At 42.5% G+C, this 21,248-nt stretch overlaps 1 protein-coding gene across 1 annotated transcript in view; it reads right to left on the reverse strand.

Moving 5' to 3' along the window:
• acss3 (acyl-CoA synthetase short chain family member 3) overlaps positions 1 to 21,248 on the reverse strand; it is an 88,607-nt gene that overhangs the window by 59,095 nt on the left and 8,264 nt on the right. The gene's annotated exons all lie outside the window — the stretch shown is intronic.

Here is a 21,248-nt window from a genome sequence, read left to right on the forward strand (position 1 = left end):
AAAGACAACAAACTGCAAATACAAAAAAGCAAGGAAAATAAATAATAGTAATAAATAAAAAAGCAAAAAATATTAAGAACAAGAGACGAAGAGTTCTTAGGAAGTGAGTCCATAGGTAGTGGGAGCAGATCAGTGATAGGGCAAGTGAAGTTAACCGGTAGGAGGAGAAGATGGCGCGCCTGCGCAGCTCTCCGGTGAAAATTATATCGTATCTGTTAAATAGGGGTCGTGGACAATTCTGATTTGATGGAGAATGGACGTGAAAGCACAGAGGAACATCTGGAGAAATTTCTGAAACGCCCGTTCGCTGCTGTCGTTACTGTGTAGTCATGAATCTTTCGGAGGGTAGGCCTCAAAATCCCCGGCCTCGCCTGCTTTTGGCGACTGAGAAGGAGGTCGAATCGTTCAGACAGAGATGGCGCTCAGTACTCAGTGTCGGAGAGCTGATCAGAGCTCGAAGTTTTCAGATGACTCAGAGTCAGATTGTGGTCGGCATGGCAGGGAGAGTTTTTCTTCCTTCTCCCGTCTGCGTGAGATGTGGGACATTTGAGAGACTTTGAACTTTTTACTGTGCTCATGGACTTCTTCATCAAGTTATGGTATTGTTGCACTGTTGTAACTATATGTTATAATTATGTGGTTTTGTTAGTTTTTCTCAGTCTTGGTTTGTCCTGTGTTTTGTGATATCACACCGGAGGAAATAATGTATCATTTCTTAATGCATGCATTATTAAATGACAATAAAAGAGAACTACGTGTCTTCATAATCATCATAAGTTATTCCCAATAGTACAGGGGCCTGATGGCTGAGAAGCAGTAACTGCTCCTAAACCTTGTGTATGAGTTCACAGGCTCCTGTACCTTCTTCCTAATGGCAGCAGTGAAAAGAGAATATTCTTTCATAATTTGATTGCTTTAGGAACAAGCCTATGACCTTTTTTGCACCTGGCAGTAACTCCATGACCTGTGTATTTGGAGCCAGCAGCTCAATTAGTTTTACAATTTATATCTGTTGTATTCTCTTTTTATATATGCAGTGTGATCCAGAGCTCCCACCTGCAATGGATAGTCCGAGAAAAAACCATCAATCTTAGCACTGTGCAGGAACAGAAGGACCTTGGGGTTCATATCCATAGATTCCTCAGAAATTCCATGCAAATTCTTCAGGTGGTTAAGGTGGTGTCTTCCTATTTAGGCAGGGGAATTGAATTCAAGAGCTGTGAGGTAATATTGTAGCTCCATAAAACTCCGCTTAGATGAGACTTAAGATTGTTGTATTCATTTCTGTCGGTTTCTTTTACGAAGGATGTGGAAGCTTTAGAGAGGGTGCACAGGTGATTTACAAGGATGCTGCCTAGATTAGACAGTACAGTCAGTGTGCTGGGTAGAAAGGTCAACTAAAGAAAAGTACAAGACAGTTAATTATTTGGCAAGTGCTCCAATGAGTCCTCGGAGGATACCAGGAAGAACAAAGGTAGAGATAAGCACGAGGAAAGGCAAAGTCCTTGTCCTCGTCACAAGGAAGTTAAGGACATTCGCACACAACGTCCACCTCATAAGAACCTAGCAGATTTGATTCCCTTTACAGGGGATAGAGGCAATCAAGACTGCATGAGAATAACAGGGTAAAAATGCTGACAGGTTGTGTAGGAATTTGCAAAATAATATCCCAGATTGATGAAATGAAGGGACACAGGCCCACTACTGTTGTTGGACAAATCACACGTGATGATGCATCAGCTTACCTGAGCAAAACAGGACACCTGGTTGAGCGATGCTGCAACGACAACCTCCCATGCAGGGTCAGTAGAACTAAAGCGCTGATGTTTGAGTTCAGGAAGGGGAACAAGGGTGAACATGCACCACTCTACACTGGGGGATTGGCAGTGGAGAGAGTCAGCAGTGTATATTTGGAACTTCAAGATATGAAACTAATTCAAATGAGGACACGGGAATCCGGGTCTAATTTCATGTTTAAGTGAGGCGTGCTCGTATCACGTTATGACGTATGCAATTCACATACAAACCCCATTTCCAGAAAAGTTGGAATATTTTCCAAAATGCAATAAAAACAAAAATCTGTGATATGTTAATTCATGTGAACCTTTATTTAACTGACATAAGTACAAAGAAAAGATTTTCAATAGTTTTACTGACCAACTTAATTGTATTTTGTAAATATACACAAATTTAGAATTTGATGGCTACAACACACACAACAAAAGTTTTGCCAAAATTCGTGACAGAATTGTTAGTCAGTTCAAAAGGAACATTTCTCGATGCAAGATTACAGAGAATATAGGTCTTTCAACATCTACAGTACATAATATTGTGAAAAGATTCAGAGAATTCAGAGACATCTCAGTGCATACAGGGCAAGGTCGTAAACCACTGTTGAATGCGCACAGATGGAGTGAAACATTCAGAGAGGAGAAGTCAAGACAGAGGAGTTTGATACCCGTACAACATGCCCGGGTGCGAGGTTGGAAAGCTCTGGGTGTCAAGCCGATTTGCAGAAATCGAGAGCGGCTTCGGGCTGGGTGATGAAATCTGAGGGGGCAGAGCGAGTCGCGTGGTGGCGTGTTTCTAGGCCTTTCACTGCAGCGGTGCCGGGTCCCAGTACAAGGACAATTTAAACAATATACTGGAAAGACAGGGCATTAGGATCAGAAGCAAGAGCCAATTTCACTCATTCTCCCGCGATGTTCACTCCTCTCTCCATGGGGCTCAGCCTATGAAGACTGCCCCAGCTGCTGTGCTCCATGCTCACAATGGACTGACACCGAGGCTTGGGCCTACTGCGGGCCGCTCCAGGATTCAGTATGTTGTTGTTCACCTCTAGTGTTTGCATGATTTGTGATCCCCCTCCCCCACCGCCTTTCTCCACTCATCAGGTGTTAGTCTTTATTTTTTTTTAGTTCTTTTGGGTTTATTGCTTTGTGGCTGCCTGTAAGCAAACAAATCTCAAGACGCAAGACAAATCTAATTTATACATTCTTAGATAATAAACATACTTTGAAATTCTATAAAATCCTTTGAAAATATAGAAAGATAATTTATTGCCTCATCCCCAGTGACAGCCAATATACATGTGTAGTGGACTAAACATATAAAAGTTAAATTGACCAACTTAAAGTTTTTAAGATCCAGTTGTGCATATTCAGAAACAAAAGCAAGATTACTATAAGATCTTGTATTTTCCTGTGTATTTGGAAATAGGAGTTTCTGATACTAGTTCAAAAGGCAGGTTGAAGACCGAGAGGTTTGTCAGAACGGTATGTTGGCACAGAGCTTGTGGCCCCACCTCAGTGTAAATGATTCTCACAGAGGCATGCAAACCTTCCTTAAGGCAAGCAAATTGACAGATTAACTTGTAAAGTAAAGGTGAATTTCTGAGGGAAGTGTGGTTGATATGGATTGTGTGGATTTCCTTTTCCTGGTAAGCTGCCACAAGATGGAATAAAACGGGGAAAAAAATCTTAACTTCAGGAAACAGAGAAAAGTAGTAAACGGCTGCTTCCTTGACCAGAAGAAGGAGTACAGTGCAAGCGGGCACCAAGACCTGTGTTTGTTTTTACTTCTATACAAATGATTTGCACTTGTGCAGAGCATAACATTAACATAAAGCTGACAAGCATCACCACCTTCTCAAGGGCAACTAGGGATGGGCAATAAATGCTGGTTTAGGTGACAACGCCTGCATCGTCCAGGATATAGAGGTGTGGAGAGGGACTCAGTACTGGGAACTACAGTTTGGTAGAAGAAATGAGAAGATGCCGTCTAATCCAAGTGGCATAATTCTAAATATGCTGCATGCACAGAGCTCTGGTTGTATTATATATATATATATATATATATATATAGTCAGTGAAAGAGGAAGGGCAGATTAAAAGAGCACATGGGATCCAGAGGCAACAATGGCACAGAATATGAGAGTAGGATGTCACGAGGAATCTTTATAAACACTAGCTGGCCACTACCGGTGTACTGTGTCCAGTTCTGGGTGCCGCACTTCAGGTAAGTTAGAGAAATGACAGAAGGGATTTACCAAACGGTTCCAGGGACGAGGGGCTCTATGTTTGTGGAAACACTGGAGAAGCTGAGGAAGTTTTCCTTGGAAAATGGGAAGAGGTGAGAATGTAAGAAAATTTGGAAACGACGGTTTTTGTTTCAATCCTTCCCATCCTCCTCCTTTCCACTCTTTATCCAGTACATTGACAACTGTACTGTGCTGCTCTGTGCACCCTGCCTGGGGTCCACACACCAATCAATTAATGGTCAGGGTCCATGGCATAAAAAAGTTTGGGAACCCCTGCTCTAAAATGCCATTTTTGCTGACAATGACCGTCCTACTCTCACTCTCACACAATCCATGACTAACTCTATAAAGTTGGCAAAACATTATGACTTTCTAACTATTTCCCAAATTCTGATATGGTCAGATACATCCCTTTCCATACCCACTTATAAGAAACCCCTCTCTTCATTCTTCCTATCAGAATGAGCACTTTGATTGGCCTCATTTTTTTGATGTTGTACAAGAGCTCTGGTAAAACAGAAGTCAATGGGTTCCAAGGGAGGGCGGCATGGTAGTGTGGTGGTTAGCACAACGCTTTACAGTTCAGGTGACCCAGGTTCAATTCCTGCTGCTGCCTGCCACAGTCCGAAGACAAACCAGCTGGAAGGGAAATTGCCTTGTATTTAGGCTAGGATTCAATTGGGGGAGATCGCTGGGCAGTGCGGATCAAAGGGCCAGAAGGGCCTATTCCCCACTGTACCTAAATAAAATGCTAGCAACACTGGAGTAATCGTAACAGAAAGGAAGATAGTTCTGGTCTTTAGAGGTCAAATATCCCCCACACAGGCTATCACGATAGTTGCAGAGTCATAAAGTCATAGCGTACTACAGCACAGAAACAGGCACTATGGCTCATCTAATCCATGCTGAACTATTAATCTGCCTCGTCCCACTGACCTGCACCCAGACTATAGTCCACCATACCCTTGCCGTCAATTACTCTTAAATTTTGAAAATGAACCCACAGTCTGAGTGAAGAGGTTTATGTTCTGCTTAAACCTTTCACCCTTAACCAATGACCTCTAGTTCTAGACTTACCCAACCTCAGTGGATAACGCCTGTTTACATTTACACTATCTATACTACCTTTATTAAATCTCCCATTCTCCTGTGCTCTAGGGGATAAAGTCCATATCTATTCAACCTTTCCCTATAATTCAGGTTCTCAAGTCCCAGCAACATCCTCATAAGTTTGCTCTGCACTCTTTCAATCTTATTGGTATCTTTCCTGTAGGTAGGTGACCAGAACTGCACACAATTATCCAAATTAAGCCTCACTTAATGTCTTGAATAACTTTAGGATAACATCCCAACTCCTGTACTCAATAAACACACATCAAAGTTGCTGGTGAAGAGTGAGTAAGGGATCACTCTTCCTTCAGTTAGTCCTGACGAAGGGTATTGGCCTGAAACGTCGACTGCACCTCTTCCTAGAGATGCTGCCTGACCTGCTGCGTTCACCAGCAACTTTGATGTGTGTTGCTTGAATTTCCAGCATCTGCAGAATTCCTGTTGTTTCCTGTACTCAATACTTTGATTTATGAAGGTCAATGAAGTGTTTTAAGAGGCCGGTGTTGAAACGTATCAGTTCCTGTCAGAATGGTGACTTGGATCCATTCCAATTCACCTAACGAAGCAACAGCAGATGCTATCTCATTGGCTCTTCACAAAACCCTGAAACATCTGGACAGCAAAGATACATACATCAGGATGCTCTTTATCAATTACTGCTCAGCATTTAATACCATCATCCCCTCAAAACTAATCAGTAAACGCCAAGGCCTGGGCCTCAATATACCCTTGTGCAATTGGATCCTGGATTTCCTTACTTGCAGGCCCCAGTCAGTTTGGATTGGCTAAAACATCTCCTCCATAATCCCCACCAGCATAGGAGCTCAGCAGGAATGTGTACTTAACCCCCTGCTTTACTCACCTTACACCTATGACTGTGTGGCTAAGTACAGCTCCGATGCCATATACAATTTGCTGATGACACCACAGTTGTAGGCGGCATCAAAGCTGGAGATGAATCAGCATACAGGAGGTTGATTGAAAACTTGGCTGAGTGGTTTAATAACAGCAACCTCTCACTCAATGTCAGTAAGACCAAGGAACTGATTATAAAGCAGGAGAGGGAAACCGGAGGTCCAGGAGCCAGTAATCATTGGAGGGTCGGCGGTGGAGAGGGTCAGTAACTTTAAGTTCCTGGGTGTCACTATCACAGAGGACCTGTCCTGAACCCATCATATGAATATTACTGCAAAAAAAGCACAACAGTGCTTCTACTTCCTCAGGAGTCTGCAGAGGTTTGGCATGTCACCGAAAACCTTGGCAAACTTCTGTCGATGTGAGGTGTTTTGGCTGGCTGTATTACAGCTTGGTATGGGAACACCAATACCTTTGAGTGGAAAATCCTATAAAAGGGTAGTGGATAGGGCCCAGTACATCACAGGTGAAATTTTCCCAACCGTTGAGTGCATCTACATGAAACATTGCCGTAGAAAAGCAGCATCCATCATCCTCACCACCCAGACCATGCTCTTTTCTCACTGCTGCCATCAGGTGGAAGGTACAAAAGCCTCAGGTCTCACACCACCAGTTAGTACCCCTCAACCATCAGGCTCTTGTACAAAATGGGACAGCAACACTCATTTAAGGATTCTGTTATTTTGTTATATTGATAGACGGAATAATGTTATTTCATGCTCATTATTTATTGCTATTTATTCATATCTGTATTTGCACAGTATGTTTACAGTTCAAAGTTCTTGACGTCCACAGTTTACAGTTACTGTTCTATAGATTTGCTAAGTATGCCCACAATAAAAGAATCTCAGGGTTGCACCCGGTTACATGTATGTACTCTGATAATAAATTTTACTTTGAACTTTGAACAATGTGCCAAAAACTTTCTTTACAACCCTATCTACCCGTGATGCCACCTTCAAGGAAGTACAGATCTGTACTCCAGATCGCTCTGTTCTACCACACACCTCAGTGCTCTACCACTCACTGTGCAAGTCCTCCCAACGTGCAGCACCTCAAACCTGTCCACATTCAATTCCACCTGCAATTTTTCAGCCCACTTTTCCAGCTGGCCTGGATCCTGCCTCAGGTTCTGATCATGCCAACATGATCTCCTGAGTCGTCCCATCTACCTGCACCCATTTCCACAGCCCTCCACATCCCTCTCATCCATGCACTATACCTATCCAAACTTCTCTTAGATGTTGCATTTGAACTCATATCTACCACCACAGTTCATTCTACACTCACAATAAACTCCAAGTGAAGAAGTTTTCCATCAAGTTCCTTTTAAATATTTACCTTTCAACCTAAACCTATGACTTTTAATTCCAGTCTCACCCAGCCCAAGAGGAAAGAGACTGCGTGCATTGGCCCTATCAATACACCTTAATTTTGTATACCTCAGTCAAATCTCCCCTCATTCTTTTGCACTTCAGGGAATAAAGTCCTAGCTTGTTCCATCTTTCCCTATAACTCAGGTCTTCAAGTCCTGGCAACATCCTTGCAAATTTTCTCTGCACTCCTTCAATCTTATTGGTATCTTTTCTACAGGGAAGTGAGCAGAACTGCCCACAATACTCCAAATTCAGCACACCAACTTCAATATAGCATCCCAACTCCAATACTCAGAACATCGACCTAGGCCCAGCTATCTTTAGTTCTTTAATTCCCTCATCAATGACTTATTTTCCCATCAGAGAATCAGAAGTAAAGGTGACTACTGTTGATTCTACAACATTAAATTCAATTCCCAACTCTTAGCAAATGGAGTAAGGTAACCCCATTTAAAGCATGGCCTCAGGAACATTCAGGCATCACCAAGCCAAATTCACACCACCAAAGTACCAGTCAGTGAGTTTCTCCATAAAGACAATCTAACCAGCTCTTTCCATATTACCAGCAACTTCCTAAAAGGTTCACCATTTACTAGACACACAAATAGATCGACCTCAAAAATACCACAGCTGCAAGAGGTTGGAAATCTGATAGTATGAAACTTACCACCTCACATTCCAAAGCATTTCCACAATGGACAAGGGTGTGATGGAAAGGGTGAGCAGCTTCAAATTTCTTGGTGACAACATCTCTGGAGATCTATCCTGGGTCCAGTATACTGATGCAATTATGAAGAAAGCATGCCAGCAGGTATATTTCATTCGGAGCTTTATGATAATTGGTATGTCACCAAAGACTCAAGATGTACCATGGAGAGTATTCTAACTAGTTGCATCAACGTCTGGTATGGAGGAAAGACTGCAAAGCTGCCGCAGGTTGCAAACTCACCTAGCTCCATCTAAGCATTATCTTCCCCATATTTGAGGACATCTTCAATGGGTGATGTCTCAAGAAGGTAGCATTCATCATATGGACCCTTACCTTCCAACACATGCCTTCTTTTCATTACTACCATCAGGGAGAAGCACAGGAGCTTGAAGACACACACTCAATGTTTTAGGAACAGTTTCTTCTCCTCCACCATCATATGTCTGAATGGACCATGAACCCATGAACACAACCTCACTATTTTTGCTCTCTTTTTGCACAACTTTTTTTCATATTTCTTATTATAACCTGTAGTTTTTTTAAGTGCATTGTACTGTACTCCTGCTGCACAATAACAAATTTCACGGCATAGTTCATTGAGAATCAGCCTGATTTGGACTCTGATTTTCAGTCCCCTCTACTCGCCTTGATGAGTGCAACACAAAATACTCTCAAGAAGCTCATCATGATCCAAGTCAAAGCCACTTACTTCATTGGCACCCCCTCAATTCATTCCCCTCAGCACTGGCACACAATTGTCTACGAGTCTCAGAATGCCGGCTCAAGGACTGGAGACCCAGAGGTGACCTGTCCTGCCGTTGTAAACTGTTCTGCGTGTGCATGTGATTACGTGGGTGGAAAGGGGTCTGTTTTGCTGCTGTTTCTGTTGTTCTGCTGAGCATTATGGGTACGCTATGTTGGTGCCAGAACGTGTGACAACACTTACGGACTACCCCCCAGCACGTCGTCAGGTGTGTTGGTTGTCAGCGCCAACAGCGCAGTTCACTGTACATTTTGATGCACATGTTAATAAATAACCCTGAATTTTAAACTGACAGTTGCTTCACCGTCTACAAAATGTGCTGCCTCGGATACTCCAACACCAACTCACCAACCTGCGATTGCTTTTAGCAAGTCAACGTTTGAGAACACCACCACCTGCAGGTTCTCCACCAAGATGCACACCATTCTGATATGGAAACAACACTGATCTTTCTAGGTTCAAATGCCGGAACTCCCTACACAATACCTCAGTGATTTAAAAGACTGATTCAACCCCACTTTCTCAAGGGCAGTTTCAGCAATAAATTCCAGCAATAAACAGTAACCTTGTCAATACTCAGATCACAAAAAAAGACAGAAAACCTTGAGACATAAATCAGATAGTTTTATTATCAAAGGATTATCTGATTTAGCCACAATTTAGCTTTTCAAGAATGATATTAGTCTCACAAGACTGTAATTATTAATTAACCGATATTTCAAAAAGACATTAAAGCTCACTTGTGCAGTCGTATTTTTAGTTAACGACTAACAAGTATGAGATGTACAAGCTGATCCTCACTTGGGAAAGAATGGTTTGCATAGGAAAACTGGGTTTGTTCCCACAAAATCTTTCTGGTAAATACAAATCACCACTGGGTTATAAGAAGTTCTTATAGTGTTAAATGAGAAACAGGTATTGCAACAGAAAGCTTGAAAGTACAACAAAGCATTAGGAAGATACTGATCAAGTTCAAAAGAATTAAAACCGATAGTGGAGTAAGTAGACACGAGGTAGATAAAAGCCAGTGCAGGAATACGCAAAATCAGAAGCTCTGCTGAAAAGAATTAACAAAGAGACGACTACGCGAAAGTCATACTGCCTGTAGGAACAGTGAAACTTTAACATATACCTAATGGAGACAATATTTGCAGATAGCAGTCAAAATGCAGAACATAGAAATTTACAGCACATTACAGGCCCTTCGGCCCACAATGGCATGTCAACCATGTAATCTCTAGAGACTGCCTAGAATTTCCCTAGCACATAGCCCTCTATTTTTCTAAGCTCCATGATCAGGTTGAAGACATCTGCAGATGCTGGAAATCCAAAGTAACATACAAAATTCTGGAGGAAGTCAGCAAGTCAGGCAGCATCTATGGAAAAGAGAAAACAGTTTACGTTTTGGGCCGAGACCCTTCTTCAGGACTGAGAGGGAAGGGAGTGAGATGCCTGAATTAGAAGGTGGGTGGAGGGGAAAGAAGCTGGCTGGAAGGTGATATGTGAAGCCAGGTGGGTGAGAAAGGTCAAGGGTTGGAGAAGGGGGAATCTGATAGGAGAGGAGAGTAGGCCATAGCAGAATGGGCAGGAGCAGGGGGCCCAAGGGGAAGTAATAGGCAGGTGAGAAGAGCTAAGAGGCTAGAGTAGGGAATAAAGGAAGAGAAGAGGGCAGGGTGAGGGGAAAAATACTGGAAGGAGAAAGCGATATTCATGCCATCAGGTTGGAGGGTACACAGATAAAGTATATACGGTGTTGTTCCTCCACCCTCAGCATGGCCTCATCTTGACACAAGAAAAGGCATGGAGTAGAACAGGGTGGTTTTACTGAATCGCTATTGGCCACAACTGGTATATTACCCCCAATTCAGTTCACTTCCGGACATCAAGAAAATGAAGATCCCAGATAGGATGCAGAAATGATTTAGTTGAATCATCCCAGGGTTAGTTGAGTGACGCTAAATTTACATATAATGGCATAGCTGCTGTGAGAAACAATTAGAAATGCTCACAATGATTAAGAGCCCAGAAAAAGTGAAAACATTGAACTGCTTCCATTGGCAGAAATAGTGCAAAGTAGCTGCTTACTAAATGAAAGGTGGCAAATGGACTATATTCTCAAGTAGTAGGTGATTCTTTTCAGTAAGGAAACCAAAAATAAGGAACATTTTTAAAAAGAAAAACTATCTTTTCATTATTTGCATTTGTACATATTTTGAACAAGAATTAATGTTAGAAATTAGAATGCAGTACAAGTTCCTAGAAATGCCAGTCACTTTGAAATAGTCTAGCTACAGTTGTACAGGGCTTTGAGAGGCACACTGACTCCCATTTTGGTCTTCTTATCTAAGGGAGAAAACAATTGTTTTAACAGTCTTAATATGCAACAAGTCAATCAATTCTTGGAATGATAAGGCAGGTCTATGACTCAGGTTTCAATGTTTGAATCTGCTTGGGAAAGTTTGTTGGATTTTATTAGTGGCGCCAATGAATATTCACATTTTGACACCACCAATAAAATTGGCAACAAGTACTCAAAGTTCTGTGAGGATAAGTGAGAGCAGGGTGTGTGTGTGTGGCCCACCTAAATGTCACTGTACATGGATGAACATTCGAGCAGGAAGGCACAGCCAGCACAGATAAGTGAAATTTGCACAAGTGCTTCATTCTGAACCACACTATTTTAATCCAGCTCAGTCCAAGACACAATCTTCCACCTGGGGACCAGTTCGCTGCTCGTTGGCTTGGCTCAGGGCACCACAGGGCCACTCTTCACACAAGTGTTGATAGAGTAGCTTTGACAGCTAATGAGATCTGCAGTTCCCCCAAGCTCGTTAACTGTCAAAACTTTCATTTAAATTAAATTATCATGAACATATTACATTTATGAGAAATAAATTTGAAATCAGAAGCCTAAAAGATGTGTACACTCTTAATAACAAATTAAAATATAAAGATCTAAATCCAAGAATAAAAATTTAAAGGTTAGCTTTATTTGTCATATGTACATTGAAACATACAGTGAAATGCATCATTTGTATCAATGACCAACACAGTCTGACCACTAGTTTGTTTCTCCCATTCATTACTAGAACCACTCTTTAACCTTTAACCTGTTAACTTGAAATGAGTTCAACAGGCACATTTCCCATCTTGAGAAATCGGAGGTCTGCAGAAGTTTATGTTACCAGAGATAGGTCCAGCATCCTAGTTCAGACATTTCAATACCAGCAATCTGCTGAGTGGAAAGCTGATCTACAGACTCCGTTTTGAAGAATGTCCACCAAACAGATGCATACAGATCTCAGGAGAAAGTTAGCTGTTTCAATCCAGAATATAACACAACGGAGAAGCAGGTGGGTGATTTATTTTAAGGGGAGAGTGGAAAACTGACAAGAACAAAGATAGGACAATTTGGGACATCATGCTTCTCAAGACTGTCTTGACCACAGTTAAGAATTAAACCCTCAGAGGTTTAACATTTCAGGTACGAATCTGACAAATTGTACCATCTGCCAGAACCAGATCCACAAAAAACTTCTCATAGTCATACCTTATCTTATGATATTAGAAGCAATGCAAATTGCAAACAGATAATCAATACAGCCCAAATAATCTATACGTATGTTTTAGGTCAAAACAGATTATTAAATATCCAGCAAGATTACAGGAAGTCGCAGATGAAATGAGAGAATTAATCCAAACAACTGTGGTGTATATGGATTGTGGTGCATACTGATTTTAGTAGAGATTTGATAAGGTTCACTACAGTAGGCTCATTCAGAAAGTCAGGAGGGATAGGATCCAGGGAAACCTCACTGTAGGAATACAGAAATGGCTTGCCCATAGAAGGCAGGGGATAGTAGTGGAGTCATACTCACAAAACACTACAGCACAGAAACAGGCCCTTCGGCCCACCGAGTCTGTGCCGAACCATTAATCTGCTTAGTCCCATCGACCTGCACCCAGACCATAGCTCGCCATACCCCTACCATCCATGCATCTATCCAAATTTCTTTTAAATGTTGAAGTCAACCCCACATCCACCAATTGCACTGCCAGCTCGTTCCACACTTTCACAATCCTGGGTAAAGAGTTGAACAAAAAATCACTTTTAAACTATGCTCTAGAGTTGTAGTCTCACCCAATCTCAATGGAAAAAGCCTGCTTGCATTTACCATTTCTACACCCCTTATAACTTTGTATACCTCTATCAAATCTCCCCTCAGTCTTCAACGTTCTTGAAAATAAACTAACTGATTCAACTTGTCCCTAGAACTCAGGTCCTCAAGTCCCAGCAACATCCTTGTAAATCTTCTCTGCACACTTTCAATCTTATTTACATCTTTCCTGTAGGTGGGTGGCCAAAACTGCACACAATACTCCAAATTGGGCCTCACCAATATCTTATACAACTTCAACGTAGAATTCCATCTCCTGTACTCAATGCATTGATTTATAAAGGCCAATGTGCCAAAACCTTTCTTTACGAACCTACCTGCCTTTGATGCCACTTTCAAGGAATTACGGATCTGTATCCCCAGATCCTTCTGCTCTACCACGCTCCTCCACTACTCAGTGATCTATCATTCACTCTGTCGCACCTATCGTGGTTTGTTCTTCAACAGTGTAAACCTCACACTTGCCTGCGTTAAATTCCATTGCCAATTTTCAGCCCGTTAAGATGGTTGTATCTTTCTTATTCCTCAGTCCTACTCATGTAGCCTTACTGAACAAGTTCTCCCAGTCTATCACTGAACACTGCCATGACATTTTCCCTGAATAGCAACGCCATCCCTACCCTTTCAATCCCTCCTGCTCCATCATATCGAAAGCAACAGAACCCCGGAACACTGAGCTGCCAGTACTGCCCCTCCTGCAAACAAGTCTCAGTAATGTCTACAATGCCATAATTCCATGTGCTGATCCATGCCCTAAGCTCATCCGCCTTTCCTACAATACTCCTCACACTGGAATATACGTAGCCCAGAACATTAGTCCCACCAGACTCAACCTTTCGATTCCTGACTTTGTAAGTAGGTTTAACAACATCTTTCCTCACAACCACTCCACTAACTGTTCTGGCACCTTAGTTCATTCCCCTCTAGTTCAGGTGCAAACCATTGCTTCTGTACAGATCCTACCTTTCCTGGAAAAGACCCAAAGATCCAAAATACTGAAGTGCTCACTCCTGCACCATCTCCCTAGCCAGGTGTTTAACTGTGTGATCTTCCTATTTCTGGCTTCAATAGCACAAGGTAAGGGTAGCAATCCTAGAGGTCCTGTCCTTTGATTTAGTACCAAACTCCTTGAATACACTTTGCAGGACCTCACCACCCATCCTACCCATGTCACGGGCACCAACGTGAACCATGACCTCTGGCTGCTCACCAACCCATTTAAAAACCCTGCGGACTCGATCCAACGTGCTCCTGACCCTGGCACCCGGGAGGCAACAAATCTCATTCTCGTCCACAGAACCTCCTTTCTGTCCCCCTGAACAACAATCCCCCTATCGCTACAGCACATCTCTTCTCACCCCTTCCCTTGAGTCACAAATCCAGACTCAGTGCCAGAAACCTGCTCACTGAAGCTCCCACCCCAACACCAAGCTGTATCCAAAACTGTATAACATGGTCTCTAAGGGGCTGCAGCTTGGTACACTTCAGGCAGATGTCATAGTCATAGTCATAGTCGTACTTTATTGATCCCGGGGGAAACTGGTTTTCGTTACAGTTGCACCATAAACAATTAAATATTAATAGAACCATAAATAGTTAAATTGTAATATGTAAATTACGCCAGGAAATAAGTCCAGGACCAGCCTATCGGCACAGGGTGTCTGACCCTCCAAGGGAGGAGTGGTAAAGTTTGATGGCCGCAGGCAGGAATGAATGTAGTTATCATGGAGACTGGAGGTGTCTCAAAGTTCCCACATCTCACACAAGAAACGTATCACTAACTCTGGACACATTCTCAGCACCTTAGCTGTGTACTAACAGAAAAAAAAACTTAATGGAAACTTACTTAAAGCCTGCGTCTGTGCTCGCCCAAGACTGTTCTCACCACAAGCCTGTTCTGCCAAAGCCAGACCTCTCTAACACTGTCTCACTAATACAAAGGACACTTCACTTACACCTTTTTTTTTAGTGGCTCAAACAATGACTCACTCCCAATAAGACCTGCAATTTTCAAATGGCTCTTGCCCTGCAAGATGTCACTCTCTCAATCGCTACTTCAAAACAGTGGGAGATAGAGAGTGTCATGCTGGAGACTGAGGACCAGCCGTGCTCCTGGTGATGTTCATAAATGACTTGAATGAAGGAGTGTGGGTAAGTAAGCTTCCAGATGACATATGTAGTGTAGAGAATTGTTGTTGGTTGCAACGGGACATAGAAGGAATGCAGAACTGGGCTGAGAAGTGGCAGATGGAGTTCAACCCAGTACGAAGGGTCTCGGCCTGAAACGTCGACTGCGCCTCTTCCTATAGATGCTGCTTGGCCTGCTGCGTTCACCAGCAACTTTGATGAAAGTGTTAAGTGATTCATTTTGGAAGGTCAAATTTGAAGGCAGAATACAGGGTTAATGGCAGTGCAGAGAAACCAAGGGATCTCAGTGCCCATGTGCATAGATCCCTTAAAAGTTGCCACACAAGATGATAGAGTTTGTTATGAAGGTGTGTTGGTCTTCATTGGTTGGTTCAAGAGTCGCAAGGTAATGTTGCAGCTCTGGGTAGATGAAATTTGGAATATTGTTTTCAGTTCTCATGGTCGGAAGGATGTGGAAGCTTTAGACAGGGTGCAGAGGAGATTTACAAGGACACTGCCTTTTTAATACGTCCACACCAAAACAGACACTTTTTCCAAGGGCGAAATGGCTCCTAAAAATGGAGAATAATTTCAAGGTGGTTGGAGGAAACTTCTTACCTGCCTATCATCTCTCTTTGGGTCCCCTCCTCCTTTCTTTTCTCCTATATTCCACTCTCCTCTCCTATCAAATTCCTTCCTTTCAAGCCCTTTACTGTTTCTACCCACCTGGCTTCACCAATCACATCCTCCCACCATTTTATTCTGTCATCTTCACCCTTCCTTTTCAGTCCTTAAGAAGGGATTCAACCCAAGACATCGATTGTTTCCATGGATGTGCCTGACCTGCTGAGTTCCTCCAGTATTTTGTGTGTTTTGTTTATAGAAAAATGGAAGGTATGTAGGAGAGGATTTGATTGATCTTAGAGTAAGTTAAAAGCTCAGCGTAACATCATGGGCCAAAGGGCCTGTACTGTGTTGTAATGTTCTATCTTCTAATTTGAATCAATATAACCATGGCCCTGAACTTTACTGTTAGAATACTGTAGATAACATTAAAAATAACAGGCTTGTAGGAATGATCCCATTGGTGAACAAGTATTATTCTCACTGAGATTCTTTCCCTTCTTCGATAAAACAGGAACTGCAGTGGCAAAAAAAAATCTATTGACTTTTCCCCTTCTCCTGTCATGAACAGTGTAATTGTGACTATTGACACCGTGTGTAACCAGTGGTACAAGTTTGTTACCAGTGGTTAGAACTAAACACAGGCATTTGAAAGCAACACATTTTACCCATGTAGGTGCGACTTAGATCTCTTCCTTTCAATGGTCCTAAAATGAATGAGTGTGTGTCTTCAAGCTCCTACACCTCCTCCCTGATGATAATAAACAGTAGATGGCAGATTCTGGTTGGTGAGGGTCTTTAATGATGGATATTGCCTTCTTGAGACATCGCCTTTTTAATATGTCCACACCAAAACAGAAAACTGTCAGAAGCCGTTGGAGATGTACATGGGATGGCACTGCTGATCTCCTGGGATTTTCATGTACAGCTTTCTCCTGAATTTACAGAGAATGGTGCAAAAAAAAAACAACAACCAGTGAACAGCAGATCTGTGAGCAAAAACACATTGTTAATGAGAGAGGGCAGAAGAGGAAAATGACCCTCTATTTCAAGCTGACAGCAAGACGACAATCACTCAATTAACCATGTGTTACACCAGTGGTATGCAGAAAAGCATCTCTGAAAAGAGAACGTGTCAAAACTTAAAGTGGCTGGGCTACAACAGAAGACGACCATAAAGATAATCAGTAGCCACTTTATTAGATACAGGAGATACCCAATGTGTAATTGTTCGGTGAATTTTCCAGTAATTGTAGTGTAGTTGATTCTGTATTTTTCTAGAAGCTTCTTAGTTTTTCTGTAGCAGATGTCATGCCACTCAAAACTGGATATCATATACATTAATTGGCATCACTGGAATATCTTGTTTACTTTCTAGTTTTTTGTACAAGATGACCAAAACTTCTTTGTTTTCTCTTTTTCTTTGCTCACTCTTTGCTCTTGTAACACTCAATAATCAACCATATGCAAACAGGTTTTACACCTTTTTCTTGACTTCTGAAAAACCTATGGATCAATATCACCAGATCCAACATGATTGTATACAGTTTCAGATCTTCAGATTCATTTATTTAGCACGTACACAACAGAACATACAGCAAAGGGTGTTGTTTGTGTTAACAACCAACACAACTGGCTTGCTTGTCTGCCCTTGTCCTACCTGCTCACAGGCAAATGTTAAAGAGCAAGGCTCCGGAGATTAAGACAAGAAAGAGGTGGTCACGGGAGGCAGAGGGGCAGCTATGGATATGCTTCAAGTAGGTGGTCTGGGTCGTGTTCAAGGACTCATCTGAGGCTCTGAATGAATACACCATGGTTGTCATGGACTTTAATAAAACAGGCGTAGATGAGTGTGCCCCCACAAAATCATTCAGAGTCTTTCCCCAACCAGAAGCCCGGAATGAACCATGAGGTCTGCACTCTGCTGAGGGCCAGATCAGAAGCACTCAAGTCTGACGACCAAGAGAGTTACAAGTAGTCCAGGTACAATCTTCAGAAAGCCATCTCACTTGCAAAGTGACAATTCCAGACAAATGTGAGTCACTGAAGAATGCTTTACAGCTATGGCAGGGCTTAAATGCTATCACCTTCTACAAAGTGAAGCCAAACAACATAGGTGATAAGAGAGCTTCACTTCTAGATGACCCGAATGCTTTCTCTGCTCGCTTTGACCATCAAAACATGGAGTAACCTTCAAGAACTCCCACAGCCCCCGATGATCCTGTGATTTCAGTCTCTGAGGCCAACACGAGAACATCCTTCTGATGGGTGAACCACAGGAAGCAACCAGCCTAGACAGGGTACCCGGCCAAGTAAAAGACCTGTGCTGATCAAAAGGATGGAGTGTTCACTGAGATCTTCAACCTCTTGCTTTGGCAGTATAAGGTACTCACCTGCTAAATGCCATTTCATTGGCTCTTCACTCAATGCTGGAAAATCTGGACAGCAAAGATACATACATCAGGATGCTCTTCATCAACTACAGCTTGGCATTCAATACCATCACCCCCTCAAAACTAATCAACAACCTTCAAGTCCATGGGGTTAAAATCTCCTTGTGCAATTGAATCCTTGATTTCCTCACTTACAGACCCCAGCCAGTTGGGATTGGCAAAATCTCCTCCACAGTCTCCATCAGCAAAGGTGCACCACAAGGCTGTGTGTTTAGCCCCCTGCTCTACTCACTTTACACTTATGACTATGTGACTAAGCACAGCTCCAATGCCATATTCAAGTTTGCTGATGTCATAGGCCAGATCAAAGGTCAAACAGGAGAGAAAATCAGCAAATAGGAGAGAAAATGAAAATCTGTCTGAGTGGTGCCACACAACAACTTCTTACTCAATTGCACCAAGACCAAGAAGCTGATTATTGTCTTCAAGAGGAGGAAACCAGCGGTCCATGAGCCAGTCTTCATTGGGGGATTAGCGGTGGAGGATCAGCGACTTTGGATTCCTCAGTGTTTGCATTTCAGAGGACCTAGACTGGGCCCAGCACCGAAGTGCAATGATGAAGAAAGCCTGGCTGTGCCTCTTCTTCCTGAGCAGTTTGCAAAGATTCGGCATGACATCTAAAATTGGCAAACTTCTATAGCTGTGTGGTGGGGAGTATATTGATTGGCTGCATCATGATCTGGTATGGAAACACCAATCCCCTTGAACAAAAAATCCTATAAAAAGTAGTGGATATGGCCCACTCCATCCCGGGTAAAGCCCTCCCCACCGTTAAGCACATCTACACGGTGCGTTATTGCATGAAAGCAGCATCCAGGGACTTTCACCACCTACACTATGCTCTCCTCTCACTGCTGCCATCAGGAAGAAGTTACAGGAGCCTTAGGATTCAGACGACCAGGTTCAGTAACAGTTTTTACCCCTCAACCATCAAGCTCTTGAACCAGAGGGGTAACTTCACTTGCCCCATTACTGAAACGTTCCCACAACTTATGAACTTACTTTCAAGGACTCTTCATCTCAGGTTCTGGATATTAATTGCATATTTATTTATTATTATCATTTCTTTCTTATTTTATATTCACAGTTTGTTGACTTTTGCACACTGGTTGTCTGCCCTGTTGGTGCGGCCTTCTATTGGTTCTATCATGGCTTATTAAGTATGCTCACAAGAAAATGAATCTCGGGGTTGTATATGGTAACATATATGTACTCTGATAATAAATTTACTTTGAACTTGAACAACATAAGAATGTGCTAGGGGTAGCCGACAAGTGTCAGCACACATTCTAGCAGCAACAGAGCATAGTTTTAACTTTTTAATTAATTGCAACTTCAACTCTTACAGAACTGGTTTAACATTGATTCCAGAGACAACTTAGCTTGATAGTGCCCGCCATCTGTACAAGTTCACTGCACTTGTTCACACTTCCTTTGCAAAACATCTGATTCAGGGTTGTTCTGTGCTGCGTCATTTGAAAGGACAAATCAGTGGAGAGTCTCTGACTGACCATTTAGCCCAAGTCTTAAAGACGGTGGTCAGCCTGTTGCAAACTGACCTGCGTTGATGGACTGAAAACAAAACTAGCACATTCAGCTTCTACTGAACAAAGAACGGCTTCTAACAGCTGACTATCATATCTGTGCCAATTAGCTTAGACAATCCTGGAAAACCAATCACATCTGATCACAGAAGGAAAGAAAGGGAATATCTAGTAAATACAGGGGCAAGCATACAATGATCCATGCAAGGAACCACAGAGGTCTAATAACTGCAATGACTTCATACACGGTATGTTACCAAAACTGGGTGGTAGGGTGAGGAAACGTCTCTACCAAAGAAGCTGTAGGATGCTCCTTTCCTCTGCTAGTCTGTAGGTCACCATCGGGCAATGTGTAGCACCCGTTTAGCCCCCCACCCACAGTTTTGGTCACATGAAGCCACGGGAGCAGGTGGTGGATGGTCATATGAGCAGCTGGTGCATATCACAAGTTCTAGTTATGTGACCAATGACGCCAGACAATCTCTGAAGAGTATTGATAGTGGCTTGGTGTCACTGGTCTTGTAGAGACACTGTCCAGAAGAAGGCAATAGTAAACTACCTCTGCAGAAAAAAATTTCCAAAAACAATCATGGCCATAAGACCATGATCACCAACGTCATACGACAGATAATGATGATGAGTCTCAAAACCTCTTAGATACGACCACTTTCAAGCGGTTATGCAACCCACTTAAAATAATGGGAATTTACATGTTGATCAACTGGGATGAGGAGAGATGATAAAAGGTTTAGACTATATAGAAGCAAATGACTTTGTGACAGATCAGTCAGGTATCACTTCTGCAAGAGCATGAAAAAGGTGTTCTGCAACGATCAGCAACATTGCAGGGGAAGTGCATGTGAGTTGGGGATATTGACGCAAAGGAGACCATTATAACAGCAGTAAATGCCAGCTTTCAAAGAAATCCTAGGCAGGTTTCAACTTGTACAGCTAGGGGCCAACACCAGGACAAGCTGTATTCAGAACTGTTTGCATAGGAGTTGGAATTATACTTAGTTAAGGGTTAAAATCTTGCGTCATATTGTTCGAGAGACTGGGCGGAGCTAAGATGTTGTCAGAGAGCAGTTTCTTCGAGCTCATCTGTGAAACAATTTCATTTCTTTCCTTTAATGTTTTTTTTTTCTCGTTTTCAAGGTAGATCGGGTTCTGTCAGAGTCTGTGATCTATAGCTACTCTCAAACTGTGGTTCTTTACTGCCATGTCTCCTGCTCCCACAGCTCACTGCCCCGCCATCTTTGATATCCCGAGTGTGCAACCTGGAAGACACACGGCTTCAGGGTAAGACCCTGCAGCCCTGTGGGCAAACCAATTCTATACCAGTGCCTAAGAAGAATAATGTGGGCTGACTTAACGACTATTGCCTGGTAGCACTCACATCAACAGTGATGA

The sequence above is a fragment of the Mobula hypostoma genome, chromosome 9, assembly GCF_963921235.1.
Source record: "Mobula hypostoma chromosome 9, sMobHyp1.1, whole genome shotgun sequence".
In the NCBI taxonomy this organism is placed as follows: Eukaryota; Metazoa; Chordata; class Chondrichthyes; order Myliobatiformes; family Myliobatidae; genus Mobula; species Mobula hypostoma.